At 37.5% G+C, this 14,599-nt stretch overlaps 1 protein-coding gene across 12 annotated transcripts in view; it reads left to right on the top strand.

Moving 5' to 3' along the window:
- The window catches only part of SPTLC3 (serine palmitoyltransferase long chain base subunit 3), a 131,020-nt gene that overhangs the window by 29,491 nt on the left and 86,930 nt on the right, over nucleotides 1–14,599 (top strand). The gene's annotated exons all lie outside the window — the stretch shown is intronic.

Genomic DNA, 14,599 nt, shown 5'->3' with positions numbered 1-14,599 from the left:
GTTTTTAAAGATTTTAATTCTCCAGAGTAAAAAAAAATTGTTCTTTCCTGACCATGTTATCTAAAAAAGCAGCTATAATGCCTCTTCCATCTGGTCCTTTTCTGGGTCTTTTCTTTTCCACTTTTCTTTTCTTTTTAACAGCTTTTTTGAGTTACAATTGCTATTCAAAGAAAACCATTGTACTTATTTAGTATATATAATTTAATGAGTTTGGACATATGCATATACCTGTGAAACCATCACCACAATCAAGGTGATAAACATATCCATTACCTCAGAAAGTGTCATATCGCCCTCCTTTTTATGGTAAGAATGCTTAAATGAGGTTGATCCTTTTTTCTATTTTTTCCCCTAAATAAAATTTTATTTTATTTTTACTTATTGAAGTAAAGTTGACTTATAATATTATATTAGTTTCAGGGGAAACCCTAGTAATTCTGTATTTAGAGATCTACCCTTTTAACAAATGTTCAAGGGCACAGTACAGAATTGTTCCAGGAACTGTGTGAAAGGGCAGGTCTCTAGAACTTACTTGTCCTGTATCACAGAAGCTTCGTACCCATTGAACAACAACTTCTCCTTTGGATTTGGCTCTTTCTCCCACTTTTCTTAATGATGCCTATCACTTATCTTGCTTTTGTACTTGTATATTGCCTGTCTTTGCTCCTGCAACATAAGCTCCATGAAGGGAGGAATGGGTCTTATTGACTTGTGTTGAATGAATGAATGAATGAATGATGAATGAATGAATGGTAAAGATGAAACAGACTGCCTATTTATTTCTTTTTTAGCTGAAACATTTTTCTCTTAGAGGAGTAAGATCTTTGAGAAGGAAACTTCTGCTCCCCTCACTTCCAGGAGGATGAGCAGAGCAAGCTTGTTCCTGTGGCCTGCTTCGCTCTTCCTGGCCCACTCTCTCCTCCTATATTATCTCATGTGTTCCTCACAAAGCCCCATGCTGTGCGGGGCAGGACAGGTGGTGTTATTCCCATCTTCCAGAGGAGGAAACTGAGGACCACAGTGACTCAGTGATGTGCCTATAGTGGCCGATGACCCATCCTAACTCCCGGGGTTGCTCAGCTTTCCTACTAAGCAGTTTCCCAACCAGGATAATACAGGCAGAGCTCACTAGGTCAGTTTCAGGCCTAAGAATCAGAGGTAAATCTGCTAAAAATGGATTTACCATTCATGAAAAATGAGCCACATGCCTCTCTCAGATAACCCCTTGGCAGAAGGCCTTTAAAAGCATGTAATTATTCAGACCTGTGCAATAAACAGCCATTCAGATTGAACAAAATCACCTTCTTATCCACATAGCCAGTAAATACTTAACTAAAACTCCAGAGTGTATAAGTAGTTGCCCAGATTTCTTAGGAAAGACACGGTATCTTTATTTTGACTCATGAGGGCTGGAGAAATAAGCAGGGAGTGGAAGAAAGGTTCTACTCCTTTAGAAGAGCTGGGTCACACACAGGACCCTACTTGGAGGTGGGACCGAGACTGGAAGGACACACCGTCAAAAGAGACACGGAGGCAGCAACCTTTGGGGATGTTGCCTCTGGTGCTGGTGACACCAAATACAAGGGTTATTCATCAGGAAACACACTCCTGAAGATGAGGACCCCCAACTCACTGAGACAGAACAGTCCCCAGTCACAGCACCAGAAACTAAAGAGAGGCAGCCTGACACAGGCGATGGTTTGCTCCCAGTAAAGACAGATATGGAATAAGGGTCTCGATTCTGCAGACCCAACAAACCCAGAGAAACCAGGCAGAGACGAAGATCCCTGTTTAGACTGCCTACAGCCTACATGCTTTCTCCACCTACTCATCCTTCTGAATCACTGGGCTTTTAATATTTACTTGCTTCATTGTGAGCTCTCCAGCTCAAGCTCTAGGAAGATTTTAACAGCTTCCAAGGAAACAGTGAGACAGCAAGGTAGAAACCACCCACAGTAATTTTAGGCAAATAGAAGAACTGAAAACAAGAATATAAGCAGTCCAAAAATAAATGAATAAACAGGGTACATCTGAAAGTCTTCTGCAAGATAAATTGTAACCTGAACATAGCAGTCAAGAATTGGTAATATAGTTGTTTCTTTTTTAACATCTTTATTGGGGTATAATTGCTTTACAATGGTGTGTTAGTTTCTGCTGTATAGTTTTGAATGCCATTTACTTTAAGATATACAAGTAACTTTTGGAAAATGTATACTACATAGCCTTAAGAAAATATTTAACAGGGCCAATGGACTAACAGTGAAACTTTGGTAATATAGAGGCTTAAGATTTTTAGTAACCAAAATAGCTTCTTGAGGAACCCAAAGTAAATGTTTAGGGACGTTTAATCACTTAAAATACTTCCTAGAGCTTTCAAAAGTAGTTTCCAATGTTCCAGGGGGAAAAGAACACAGAAATCATATTCCAAAATAGGAAAATTCAATGAAAAAGAAATCAAGAGGAAACACATAAAATACAGTAAAAGGGACTTCCCTGACGGTCCAGTGGTTAAGACCCTGCCCTTCCGATGCAGGGTGGGTGAGGGTTCGATCCCTGATCAGAGAACTAAGATCCCACATGCTGCACAGCATGGCCACAAACAAAAAGTAACAAGTAAAAAATAAATAAATAAAAATAAGATATAGTAAAAGGATAAAAGATCACATATTTTATTTTTACCAAAAATATATAACTAGAACATATTTGCCTACTAGAAGCAAAGGACTGAGACTTGGCCAAAAACTAAACTCAATTATGTGCTGTAATCAAAAATAAATACAACTAAATTAAAGTTATTCCAAAGGATGAAAAGCAGAAAGATAGGTCCCAGCCAGGCACCTGGCTCCACCTCCCCATTGTAACCAACAACAAAACACCCTCAGTGCCCAAGAGGGAGGTCAATTCAGTGGAAGGAGCAGCAAAAAGTGCCCTAGAATAAGGTTGTTTGCCAAATCTACACCTGCAAATGTTAAAACTAGGCCCAAAATAGAACTGGAAATGACACATTTCCAGACAGATATGTACAGAATTTTAAGTGATATTTTAAGATGTAAAATGATGTGCTACTGTTTACTTTTCTGTACAACTAAAAGATAGCAGAATATGGAATTAGAGGAGGCTTTGACCCTCTTGTGGGTGGATTTAACATTTCACATGCTGATATGGGTGAGATGATTGTGCTTTTCATACATCCTAAATATGAGACAGAGTGAAATGGCAAATCGGAGTCATCATCAAGCATTTAAATATCTGACACATTTTAAATTCCTATCTTCTATACTCATGTTGGTTTTTGTTAGAATGCTCCCTGATCCAGGCTGTCTCCCTGAAACTGCATGCCTTATGTGACATCTTTGGTAATTACAACCTAGTTTTGTTTTGTTTTGTTTTGTTTTAATAATGTTGTTAATGTGTTGTGAAAGATTAGAAATTTTTGAGTTTAGGTGTGTGTGACATTACATTGTGAATTAGGGACCTCTGGAGTGAACAGCCTATCAAGTGTTGAAATTGGTACTCTTTAAGCTGGCTTGCCTTCAAATTTTTAGCTGCAAAGTCTGTAGATTAACTGTCTTAGCTGAAAAACGCTAGAATAACTACTATAATTTGTTCAGAAACAGATTCTAAAACTACATGGATGTTTAGATTTTTAGCACTAAGATTGAGAGTTGTGTAAAAATTGTTCATAATGTCTGAATAGTAACATCAAACAATCAGTAGTATCTTCAGGAATTCCCTGGTGGTCCAGTGGTTAGGACTCAGCGCTTTCACTGCCAAGACCCGAGTCTGATCCCTGGTCAGGGAACTAAGATCCCACAAGCTGCTTAGCCTGGCCTAAATAAATAAGTAAATAAAATGAAAAAAACAATCAGTAAAACTTCATTATGCAAGATATTCCTATAGATGATCTTTGAGTTTCGTTACTGGAAAGAACTATTTAATTTTGCTGTATGTGGAAGGTGTTTGTTTGAATATATTGATTTAACAGTGGAAGACGTTCATGCAGCCACCCCTAACGCAAAGTCAATGCAGAATTGCTTGTTCTTCCTTCATATGAATTAAGCTTTAAGTGAAGAATAAACTGAAACTTTAAAGATAAATAAACAAACAACCTAAAGGTGTGGTGCAAATGCAAACAGAAAGGAAAGCAGAAGTTAAGCTTAGTGTATGAATTATTAAACATAAGGAGAGATTCACCTTATAAACATTATGTGGAGAGCCCATAATGAAGATTGATGCAACTCCTATCGCCTCTGTGCATTAAGTAACACAGCAGAGACATATATGGCTCTTTATTTTTCTATACAAACTGGAAATTAGTAGGACAATGAATTATGGGAGGCTTCAAAAATCATATGGGTCAACTTAACATACTTGTTTAAAAACAAAAGTGAGAAAAATAAAAAGTGAGATAGTGATAGGAAACCCTAAAGTTCCTCCCAGTCCTTGAAAAATGAAGAAGACAAAAAAATAAGCAAATAAAGACACAGAAGACATTAACAATGTAATTGTTGAGTTTAGTTTAATATTTATATATTGAATGCTGAACTTTAAAACATATTACCAGTAGACAATATCTTTTTAAATATTTATTGAATTTTCATATAAATTTACTATATATTATGCACAAAGAAAACCTCATTGAATTCCAAAAAGTGAAATCTACATAGGTCACGTTCTTGGACCACTGTGAAATAAAGCTAAAAATTAATACCAAAATTAGAAATGAACCCTTTTTAAAAATCACTTGAAACTTTTAAAGCTCTCTCATAAGTAACTCTTGAATCAACAGGGAAATGAAGTTACAGTTGCATCATGTTTAGAAACTAACAATTATGAGAACACCATAGGATCCAACTAGTTGTGTACTCAGAGGAAAATGTGTATTCTTACTTTACTAAAGAAGTAAGATCAAAGCTAGTAAACTAACAACCAATGGAGTAAGGAATAAAAGGAAAGCAAAAGTATTACACTATTAAAGATATAAACAGGAACTTATAAATTAGAGAAGAGTAATTTCTATTGGGCTGAGGCACCTAAATTTTAATAAGTCACTAGAGGTGATTCTGATGACCAGCCAGAGTTGACAACCACTAAGCTAGCATAACCCTGATCCCAAAATTTGACAAATGAGCATTTAATAAAAGGAAAATTATAAGACAATATTACTTGGGAAGAAAATTATACAAGAAATTGACATTGCAAATTCAGCAGCATAGTCAAGTAACATGATACCATGATCAAGTAGTTCTATGCAGGGACTATAAGGATAGTGAGTTCAATAAGAAAATTTGTAACCTTGAAAGATCCAAGAAGGAAAACATATGATTATCTTGATAGATGTCACTAAAACATTTATAAAATTCAATATCCATTCCTTATAAAACTTTTAATAGAATAAAAATAAGAGATTCTTGAATGGAATAAAAAATATCTACTTCAAACAATGAGACTTGTACTACACTTTGTGATGAAACTTCTAGTTACTAGAAGCTTTCACTTTGAGTCAGGGAAAAGATGAAGATGTGTTTTTACCACCATTTTAATAACCTTTGGAAGTACTAAGCAATATAATTATTCATTTATATTTTACTCCTTACATCAATAAATATTTATTGAATAACTACCATGTGACAAAATAAGAAATATATGTGCAGTAAAAGAAGAGGTGATCTAACCATTATTTGTAGATGATCTGGTTGTTCCTTTCTCTATTTTTTAAACCATGATCTGTGAGTAGTGAAGTGATCCTCAGAAGGGGCTGCTCTTGAGGCCACTGTAGAGATGAGGGGCTGCTGAGCAGGAGGGACAGAGTTTTAGTCCATTTTCTTCCATTTTACATATTAAACTATCAAGAATTTATTAGAAATAATAAACATTTAATAAAGAATTCAATAAAGAGCTACATTCAAAAACCACTAATTTTTAAAATTCAGAAAGTCTATAATCAACAATCAATAAGAGGATATACTGGGGAAAATAATATTATTAGTAAATATGAGGGAAAATGGCACAGACTTAGGGAATAAGCTTATTTTGAAAATGTTGGGTTTTGGTTTTTGTTTTTGTTTTTACATCTTTACTGGAGTATAATTGCTTTACAATGGTGTGTTAGTTTCTGCTTTATAACAAAGTGAATCAGTTATACATATACATATGTTCCCATATCTCTTCCCTCTTGTGTCTCCCTCCCTCCCACCCTCCCTATCCCACCCCTCTAGGTGGTCACAAAGCACCGAGCTGATCTCCCTGTGCTATGTGGCTGCTTCCCACTAGCTATCTATTTTATGTTTGGTAGTGTATATATGTCCATGCCACTCTCTCACTTTGTCACAGCTTACGCTTCCCCCTCCCCATATCCTCAAGTCCATTCTCTATAGATCTGTGTCTTTATTCCTGTCTTACCCCTAGGTTCTTCATGACATATTTTTTCTTAAATTCCATATATATGTGTTAGCATATGGTATTTGTCTTTCTCTTTCTGACTTACTTCACTCTGTATGACAGACTCTAGGTCCATCCACCTCATTACAAAATGTTTAGAGCCTATTTGAAGAAAACTAAGATTTTATAAAAGACCTAAAATAATACTTGAAAGAAACAGAGAGACACCAATATCCTAGAAGGGAATGGCTCAGTATTACAATTCGATCAAATCTTCCTTAAAATGAATACGTAAATTGAACACAATCCAGTGACATTAATAGACAAGATGGGTGGTGGGAGGTCTCAACCGAAAGTCTAGAGACAGTTTGTTCCACTCATCTGTATATAAAAAGAACAACATTTCAAATCAGCTAGAAGAGGATCAATTATATCACAATTAGTTTTGTGATAACTGGCTGATCACATAAGGAAATAAGCCAGATTCCTATCTCACGCATTGTATCTAGGTAAGTTACACTTAGGTAAATTGCAAATGCATTTGCAATTGCAATGCAAAAACAAAAGCAATCACCGCCAGAAATAACTATATAAATAAAATTGAAACTGAGTGAATGACTAAATGAATGAATGAATGAACAAATGAACAGAATAAAACTACTCAAACAATTCAAATACAAGATGCACTTGTGTGTGTTCCTTGGTAAAGGCCCTCCTAGAAATATCAGACTACATCTCCCTTTATGTGAGCAATGCTTGTGTCTTAGTCCATTTGGGCTGATATAAGAAAATACCACAGACTGAGTGGCTTATAAACAACAGAAGTGTATTCCTCACCTTACTGGAGGCTGAAAGTCCAAGATCAGGGAGCTAGCATGGTCAAGAGGGGCCTCTTCTGTGTTACAGACTTCTCCTTGTATGTGTCCTCCCATGGCAGAAGGGGTGGGCTAGCTCTTTGGGCCTCTTTTGTAAGGGCACTAATCCTATTTATGAAGGCTCCATCCTCAAGACCTAATCACCTCCCCAAAACCCCACCTCCAAATGCCATCATTTAAGACATTAGGTTTTCAATATATGAATTTTGGGGGGACACAAACATTCAGACCACAGCAGCCTCTTCTCTAGCTTGTCACTTCTGATCACCCCTCCATTCTACAATCCATAATGACCTCCAGTCTTTCCAGCAAGACTCACCTCACCTGGCAAGATGCCCTCTTACATGGCAGGGATGCATTTTAAATGATGCTCAGGCTCACTCCTTGCAACATAGGCCACTCAGGTCCATGGAAAACAGACACTCTCCCTGTTAGGAGAGACAGCTTGCTCCCAACCCAACCAGTAACCACAGCTGTTTGCCCTTCAGATTTCACAAGCCTGATTCAGACAGTAGTCTACTGTGTACTCACACTCCAGGGAACCAGAGAAAGCTCTCCCAGAAACATGGAGGGAAAAAATCCAACAAAATGAAAAATTTAAACTGCTGTACAAAACAAAACAAACAAACAAACAAAAACCAACAACGTCAACAAAGTTAAAAGTCAAAGAACAAAATTAGAAAAACTTATTCACATATATTTAACAAAATGTTAATATTCTTAACGTGTAAAGACGCTTACAAATCAAAAGGAAAAGAACATCCCAGTTTAAGAAGTGGGCCAAGATTTTGACAAAGTTCAAAACGGGCAAAACTACAGAGTAGGATAGTGTGATGCCCCTCAACCTTTTTTTTTTCATTATCACTTCCTCTCATGATACTTGAATACCACAGATACACTATATATTTGTTTATGTAGTACATGGATATCTCTGCTTTACACATAAATAGAGTAAGATATTTCCCCTCCAAAAACCAATTTTCACCTCTTTGAAAGCAATATCACCCCTGTTTAGAATGCGTACGTTACCTTTGGGGGAGGTGGATGGTGACCAAAGAGGGCAAAGCTGTTCATATTGGTTTTTTTTTTAACCTTGATACAGTTACGTGAGTTCACTGTATGAAACTTCATAGAGTTCCATATGTACAATTTGTTTCCCATTTTCTATGTATGTTCTAGTTTAAATGAAAGTTTTACTTTTAAAAGTAGATCCAGTACATAAATGGACAATTAAGAAAAATAAATAAATATAAATGGGCAATGAGCTTGTGGAAAATATTCTGCCCCTTAAATAATCAAAAAATTATTAAGACACAGAGTTACTATTTTCACCTAATTGGCAAAAGACAGAAAATAATATCCCAAAGTTTCAAAGGAGTGAAGAAAAGGGCACCCTTATATACTATTGACAGAGTAAATTGCAGGGCAATTTGAAAATGTATCAACTGCAAGCCATTTAACTCAGCAATTCCATTTTGAGAAATTTTGCTTTGAAAATTTTGAGTAAGTATTCAATGATGTATGATCGAGAATAATCATTGCATTGTATTTGATAATAGAAAAATTGGGGAAATGAGGCATTTCCAGCAAGGAAAGTGATTGAATATACTTGGTAGATCTGTTTAACATAATATTATTTAGCCATACAAAGTTATAATGTAGCTGCTCAGCACCATGATTTAGAGCAAAGGCTCTGGGATGAGGCTGCTGGGATTCAAATCCTAGTCCTTACTTTTAACTAGCTAGGGCCTGAGATAAACTATTATATACGCCTTCCTAGTCTTCAATTTTCTCTTCTGTAAAATGGAAAATACATTGTTAATGAACTTATATACGAAACAAAAACAGACTCACAGACATAGAGAACAGACTTGTGGTTGCCAAGGGGGAGGGGAGGTGGGGGAGGGAAGAAGCAGGAGTTTGGGATTAGCAGATGCAAACTATTATATATAGAATGGATAAACAATAGGGTCTTACTGTATAGCACAGGGAACTATATTCAATAGCCTGTGATAAACCATAATGGAAAAGAATATGAAAAAGAATGTATATATATATGTATAACTGAATCATTTTGCTGTACAGCAGAAATTAACACAACATTGTAAATCAACTATACTTCAATAAAAAAAGAAAATACATTGTTAAGAGACTAAAACAAGAGCAGTATGTATATTATGAGTCCACTTTTTAAAATATATTTTACATGAATATCTGTATTGATAAAGATGGTTATATTTTATTGTGTAGTATTTTCTATTTTTTCCACAATGACCTCACATTTTTTGGTTTAATTATTTCCCTAAAAGTCACCAGGAGCCTAAGATGAGGGCACAGTCTTATGAAAATAGTTATAGTACTTCTAAGACATTACCACTGAATCAGACTGACCAGATTTTTTCAGTGTACTGGGGGGTTTCTGCTGCAGGTTATGTGGATTTTTTACCTTCAACCAGTGGTTTTCAAACTTTAGCTCACATTAGAATCACCTGCAGGGCTTGGAAAAACACAGATTGTTGGGCCCACCTACAGAGTTCCTGATGCAGTCAGTCTGGAATAGGACCCGAGATTTTGCACTTCTAACAAATTCCAAGGTGATATTGATGCTGCTGCTCTGGGGATCACACTTTGGGAACCACGGGAAACTATCTAGCATGGCTGACTTTCTTGACCAAATTTTCAAAGATTTTCCAAAATGCAATGGTCTTTCACCTTGTGTGGAATGAATACCACATATACCTGGGGGATGGAGCTTATAAATAAAAACTGGAAAGTAGGTAAGATACACCCAGAAATCAGTGAAGCAATTTGATTTTTATCTGAGTCTATTCTGACACACATTGCTGGTCCAGATTTCCATATTTAGGAAAGGATAAACTCAGGCAAACTAGAGAGAAGCTTTTGTTTCTGTTTGTTGATGGAAAGAATCAATAAACAATCTAATAGCAGGAATAGAAAAGAGTTCTTTTCCAGCCAAACTGAGGACTATAGCCAGCCTGGGAGACACAAATTCAAGAAGCACTAGAATTGTATCCCTCCAGACTATGAAATGCGGGAGGCTTATAAAGGCAAAAACTGCAAGGTTCCAGTTAGTTACATGAGTTTTTATCAAGAATTATAACTAGAACTGGCAAGAGGTAAGGGTGTTTTTAAGTAAGGATTGATTGAGGTCTGAAATGGTTGCATAGTTACAAGGGCAGACCGTGAGACCATAAGTTTGCAGCTGGCCGCTCTTAGCTGATATTGTTTTGAGGATGGTTGGTGGTGTCCTTGAGTTTGATAAAGTTTAGAAAATTCAAGTCTCAGTGACGCGGGAACGTGTCTGAAACCACATCCACAATAGCTGCCTGGCTCCATTTTAGATGCCTGAACCACAGTTGCTCCATTTTTTTTTTAATGCATTCTTTTTCTACATGGTTAAATCAGATGTACAATGCATGTTTGACAGGCCAGAGACAGATTGTTCTAGTTAGCATAAAGTTTGTTAAATCATGTATAAGCCAGAATGATTTCTCTATACCTCAATATGTAGAAATTTCTTCCTTCACTTTCTGCCCTCTTCTCTGCTTTTGGTCTACAAGGAAGTGTAGCTTCTTGGTCTTTCTTTCCCTAAGCACTGGATGGTTAAAAGTGGATGTCTAGTAACAGTACATTATCTAAATCTATATGCTCTGTAAGTGCTGCCACAGTTTCACCTAGAAACTCTTAGTCAGAAGTTCACTTCTAAGAAAACAAGCTCATGGGATGCCAGAAGACTAATTCTGTGCCAATGAAAGATCACTTCTACGTGGAGACATTTTTCCTTTGAGAAGGAAAGCCTTGTGCTTGATTCATCACATCAGGAAAACCTGATTAGTACGTCTACCTAAAAACTGCCTAGTTGAGAACCTTCTTTCAAATTATAGTTGCAATTTCAAGAAGTAGGCTTGAAATATTTTCATCTTAAAAACGTCAGAAAGAACACACTTAGGAACACTTAGGAATCAATGAAACTGGATATAATAGGATATTATTTTCCATTCTCAGGTTTCGGATGTGATTTTCATGTTAGTTATGTACAAATTTCCTGAAATTGCTATTTCTCAGTTGGAGAACATTGTTCTTAGCCGTCGTTAGACAGTGTGTCTCCCTCTTTCTCTACCTGACAAGTTCTCTGCTACTGTTTCATTCAGAGTACTTAGACTCTTCTTGGGTTTCTTTCTCAAACCTTTGTACCTAGATTCCAGGAATGTGCAACCTTGCTGACCTAAATATTGAAGAAGGGGCCAGCCTCAATTTGCAAAATGTGTATCTTAAAACATATTTCAAATAAATACCAGCTTCAAATTCCTATGGAAATCGCGGTTTCTAAGAAATTGCTACCAAGTAGAGATCTTGCTTCCTTTTTTTAAAAAAGCAATTTTAATTAACAGGATTTTATGCAAATCAATGCTATAAATATGCTTTAAAGCAGTGGATTCAGTTAAATAGGCTATAAAGGTCTCCACCTCAATTAGTATTACCTTCTTAATTTACACAGCAAAACCTTTATTCATAGACAGTGCCAGCTCCTTTCAGACTAAATTGTTGTAAATTCTGATCAATGAGATTTCATTGCATTTCTCTCAAGCCTTTTTATTTTCCTTTAAGAATATTTGTAAAGGAAGGTGGACCCTCAGGGGAATAGTTTGGGAGGAGGAAAATGAAAGTGTATCTTGGTTTCTGAAAGCCTTTTGGCAATTTCCTGATACCTGTTATAATTTTGACAAAGTAATTGCCCTTCTCTTGAGAGTGATAGAAATTACAGCACAGCCAAATTTCAACTAGCAGAGATATTTCTGCAAGTGAAGAATGTGGCCCTGTAGGTTCAACAAAGCCAAGCAAACATAACAACTTAACAAGATATGCCAGTGATTTTACATAAGTATAATACTTGCCAGCAGGGTAACACCTGGGATGATTGAAAAACGTTGAAACTCACAGACTTCCAGAATACGTAGATCATCTACCACTTCCCTTCACCTAGAAAAAAACCATAAGATACATGAAGACTAGAGATTTTTTTTTTTTTTTTTTTTGCGGTACGCGGGCCTCTCGCTGTTGTGGCCTCTCCCTTTGCGGAGCACAGGCTCCGGACGCACAGGCTCAGCGGCCATGGCTCACGGGTCCAGTCGCTCCGCGGCATGTGGGATCCTCCCGGACCGGGGCACGAACCCGTGTCCCCTGCATCGGCAGGCGGACTCTCAACCACTGCAACACGGGAAGCCCTCCTTTACTTCATTTAGACTAAAAATCCTGTTACATCCAAATATACTAAGGATATAGATTAACTTTCATAGACATCAGTACCTGTGTATATTCTTTAACCACTGGTAATATCAAACAATAATTAGTTTCAAGGCTGCCAAGAACAAAGAGCTTTATTTTGTGCCTTAAGAGTTGTAATTCAGAAAACGCAGATTCGGGTAAAACCGAAAGAGTGGGGAACTTCCTTCGTGGCGCAGTGGTTAAGAATCTGCCTGCCAACGCAGGAGACACAGGTTCGATCCCTGGTCAGGGAAGATACCACATGCCGTGGAGCAACAAAGCCCGTGCGCCGCAACTACTGAGTCTGCGCTCTAGAGCCCACAAGCCACAACTACTGAGCCAGCGCGGCCCAATAACTGAGACCCATGCACCCTAGAGCTCGCGCTCCGCAGCAAGAGAAGCCACCGCAATGAGAAGCCTCCGCACCACAACAAAGAGTAGCCCCAGCTCGCCGCAACTACAGAAGCATGCAGCAATGAAGACCCAACGCAGCCAAAATAAAAACCAACCCAGAAGAGTGTTCTGAGGAAAGGAAAGAGTCATCTCTCTAGAGTCACACATGCTGAATCTGAACCTTGGCTCTAGACTTACTAACTCCATGACCTTGGGCAAGTGAACTAAACTCTCAGGCTTTGGTGTCCTTATCTATAAAAGGAGATAACAGCAGTACCAACTTCAAAAATTTGTATGACAATTAATTGAAATAAAGCTTGGAATGTTTCAGCAGGGTAGCTTGTCACATTGTTAAGTAGGTGGCCTGCACTTATTAGCTCTATCTCCTTTGGGTAAGTGGCTTCACTTCTACATCTATTTTATTTCCTCACTGATAAGGACCAGGATGCCTATATTATAGAGTGTGTGGAGGTGTAATGATTAAATAACCATATACATAAGTGGACCCTCATTATAAGTTGCTTCATTCCCCCTCCTTCTTCTATCTTTGTTTCCAGAGGTGGGTTTTTTGTACTTGAACATTTGTTACTTTTTTTTTTTTTTTTTGGCTGTATTGGGTCTTCATTTCTGTGCGAGGGCTTTCTCTAGTTGTGGCAAGCAGGGGCCACTCTTCATCGCAGTGCGCAGTCCTCTCACTATTGCAGCCTCCCTTGCTGCGGAGCACAGGCTCCAGACACGCAGGCTCAGTAGTTGTGGCTCACAGGCCTGGTTGCTCCGCGGCATGTGGGATCTTCCCAGACCAGGGCTCGAACCCGTGTCCCCTGCATTAGCAGGCAGATTCTCAACCACTGTGCCACCAGGGAAGCCCCAGAGGTGGGTTTTTAAAGTGAGAGAATCAAACGTGAATTAGCTCTGTACAGTAGATAATAGTATTATATCAATGATAATAGTACTGGTGTTACATAAGAGAGTGCCCTGTTTCTAGGAAATACAGAGTGAAATATTTAAGAGAAGAGGGGGCATCACGATCGCAATTTATTAAATAGTTCAGCAAAAAATTTCATATAATTGTATATATTATATATAATTATATACACACACACACATATATATATATATATATATACACACACATAGAGAGAGAGAGAATGATATTTAATGAAATGTACTAAAATGATAACATATGGGGAATCTGGATGAAAAGTATTTGGGGATTCTTGGTACTATTATTGAAACTTTTTAGTAGGTCAAAAATTACATCAAAACAAAATGTTAAAGAAAAAAAAGAAGGGTGAAACATGACTCTATTGAGTATGTGGTCAGAGATGAGGTAGAGGATATCATTTGGTCCACTTCAAAATTCTTCTCTTATCAAGATGATTTGTGACAGGAAAGCTTATCATAATTACATATCCACGCCTCAAAGTTTTTGTTTGCATCGGATTCTAATTATCTATTAACGTTTTAACCTGCCAAGAGATGGCAAGTGGTTTGCTAAAAATAAAGGCCAGGGAAGTTGGGCAGATAAAAATTGTTTCTGCTGTTTTACTGAACTTCATCAGGATGGGTGGTCTCTTGACCCAGCAGTGGTGGCCTCTCCTCAGTGTGACAGTGTGTTCTAGACCCATTTCAGACAACCCATCTGGCTTCAAGACTTTTCTCTG

The sequence above is a fragment of the Delphinapterus leucas genome, chromosome 15, assembly GCF_059928025.1.
Source record: "Delphinapterus leucas isolate spDelLeu-1000000601 "Yukka" chromosome 15, BTC_Dleu_Yukka2, whole genome shotgun sequence".
NCBI lineage: Eukaryota > Metazoa > Chordata > Mammalia > Artiodactyla > Monodontidae > Delphinapterus > Delphinapterus leucas.
This window is presented reverse-complemented; position numbering and strand designations above follow the sequence as displayed.